We start from the raw sequence: 2,839 nt of genomic DNA on the forward strand, positions 1-2,839 counted from the left end.
CCAGCAGAAATTTTGGATTCCAGATGCAGAAGGCTCCCTGTTCCTCTCAGCCAGCATTCCTTCCCCTGTGAGAACCCATGCCTACACTTCAATTCAATATAAAGGCAAGTCCCTGCACGAAACTTGTTGCAGGTGTTGCATATCTGCACGAAGTGATCTCCAACAGTCGTGTGAGCAGCAAGTTTGCCCCACTTTGATTCACTCTGACTCCTCCAATTTTGCCCCAGATTGTTGTGGCCACACAGCTCTGGGATGTTTTGAAATCAATAATCGTTGCTCTGGTCAAGCTTCTTGCTCAACACCACTCCTTGTCTGTGCTGTCCGTGTCTGAGGGGATGTTTTGTGCTGGGGATTCTGTGATGCTTCCCAGAAGGCACCAGAGTTCTCAGACAAAATTATATAGTTTTCATAATTCCTTTTGTTCATCCCATCACTCAGTTGTTTTCATATGGACCATTTTCTGACTGGAAAACAGGGATAATCCCTGTGATCATGACGTGCCACCAGCCCAGCAGAGCACACAGAATTCACCACAGCAGCGAGGGCTAAGTGGAAGCAGAGTTTTCTTCCACCCTGCCAGGAAAAAGCTCACTAATGTGCCACTGGGAATTCAGCTGTTGAGGAGAACCTCTGGCCAAAGAGGTGGAATTTCACCAGGCTGCTACTGGGCCAATGGATATCCTCCCTTCAGAGGTGGCAGGTGGTGTGATGGCATCCGATGTTCTCGTGTTGGGGTACAAAGTGGTGACAAAGTGTGACAGACACAAAATGACACCTTGGCACATGCAGGAGGCTCAGAGGGGTGTCCTGCCTTTCTCTGTGCAGGTGGGGAGAGTTTGTTGGATCCTTCTGGAGTGGAACAGTGAAGGATTCCATTATTCTGGCTGTCTGAAGGGGAGCAGTTATCTCCAGCACAGCTGCAGGTGTATTCCCAAGGGAAGGATCAAAGGAAAACAGAGCAGCATGGATGCCCTCTACCATCCTGGAGTCAGGCCCTGCCTGTGTCCTTTCTGCTCTTCACCTTTTCCACTGCACCTCCAAAATGCTGCAACTGTCCACCCTTGTTAGGGATACAAATTCTGGGAATCCCTGCCTGCCTTGAAGTCCTTTCCTGGCAATATTATTTAGGCTGGTGTTGAAGCCGACATCATCAACTACACCTCAGTGAGGGTGTGATGGCCCCTGGGAGGGAGGAAGCAGGAGGGGATTGCATCTCTTAACTCACCCAGCCAGCAGGGCCTTTTCTTAGTGCTTTAGTTATTTTTTTTAAACCAGGACGCTGCCACCTCTGTTTGACCAGACCTCAAACACCAAGGGAAGATTGAAGCAAAATTTAGCAGCCTGTACCAAGCCCGGTGGGCAACACAAGGAACACGACAAGAGCAGAGCTAGTGCCTCCCTGATTCATGGTCTGAAACCCTCCTCCAGTGCCAACAGCTCTGGTAGGTGCCAACCCCACAAGCAGCCAGATCATTGTGCCATCTTCTCCAAAAATCCTGCCCTGCCTTTGATATGTTAATCCTGCGTAAGGCAAATTCCCCCATTAGAATATAGTCCATTCTGGTCTCCCTGCAATCTGCATGATCCAGTTCAAAGTTAAATTAAAAATCCCAACCTGTGTGAATGTTGCAATCGCATTATGAAATCTGTAAATCTATTTTTAATGTCTTAATGCTGCTCTAGTTGAACAAGGCAAGGCGACTGCTGCCTGGCATTTGCTTTACACTTTTTTAGATTCTCATGCGCTTGTTAAATATTCACTCTGCAGCCTTTGCATTTCCAGTACTGCAGGACCCTAAAATAGAAGACAAGTTTTTCTTTCCCTCTTTTGTTTTTGAAATTCCAACTTGACTCCGGGATCTCTCCAAATCAAACGTGGAGCACTAAACACTGCAAGGAGAAAATGTTCCATATTAATACAGATGCCAGAAAATAGGATTTAAATCCCAAGCATGCAGCTATTTGCACTGTTTTTAGGGGGTGACAGAGCCAAATATTTGATTTCGTTTCAAATTTAAGATATATGCAATGTTAATTCTCTGAGTAGCTTGTTTTTATTAAGGAAATATTTGAACATTGCTGGAACAACTCTCCCAAATCAACATCTAACAGGACATTTCTTGGGGGAGTAGTTTGTGCTTTTCATTCGGATCTGGGATGGAAACAAGCCCCAAAACACTGGAATTTTCTGTGTAACAAACCCTCTATTTTCTGACCAACTCGCTTTGAAAAATCAGTGTATGAACTGTCAAATAAATCCTGCTGTTCTCACTTGGGAGTCATCCCATGAAAAGTCGGGCACTGCCTCTCCCTCTTTGCAGCCCTTCTCTTTATCACTGTTAATGCTCCCCCACTCACAATTGCGATGAATTCCTCGGTTTTAAGTGTATACAAACATCACATGCATGCAAACAACGGAGACAGCAGGAAAGGACGGCAGAGACGACAGATTTATCCTGAAATCCCGCATTTCCCAGGGCAGACGCCCCAGCGAGGCTCTGTGGCAGAGGACACACAGCGGCTCCTGCAGCGCTGCGGACCCCGCGGATGCTGCGGCATCCTCGCCACCTTCATCCTCGCAGGGACCCGCGGGGCACGGGGCAGGTTCTGGAGGGGCAGCTTTGGCACCGCTCTGGGTACGCGGGACTTTCATTACGCTGGAAAACGGCGATGATTTACAGCGCGCTCGGGGAGTTTGGGGCACTTCGGGCAGCAAAGAGTCTTTTGGAAGGGTCGGAGTTGGGCTTTGGGTTTGCGGGGGGTCCCGCTGGGATGTGCTCGCTCTGTCCCCTCCCTGTTTCCCCCTTGTCCCCCCCTTCCCCCCCTGTCCCTCTCTGTC

The sequence above is a fragment of the Corvus brachyrhynchos genome, unplaced genomic scaffold, assembly GCF_000691975.1.
Source record: "Corvus brachyrhynchos isolate BGI_N302 unplaced genomic scaffold, ASM69197v1 scaffold10, whole genome shotgun sequence".
Taxonomy (NCBI): domain Eukaryota; kingdom Metazoa; phylum Chordata; class Aves; order Passeriformes; family Corvidae; genus Corvus; species Corvus brachyrhynchos.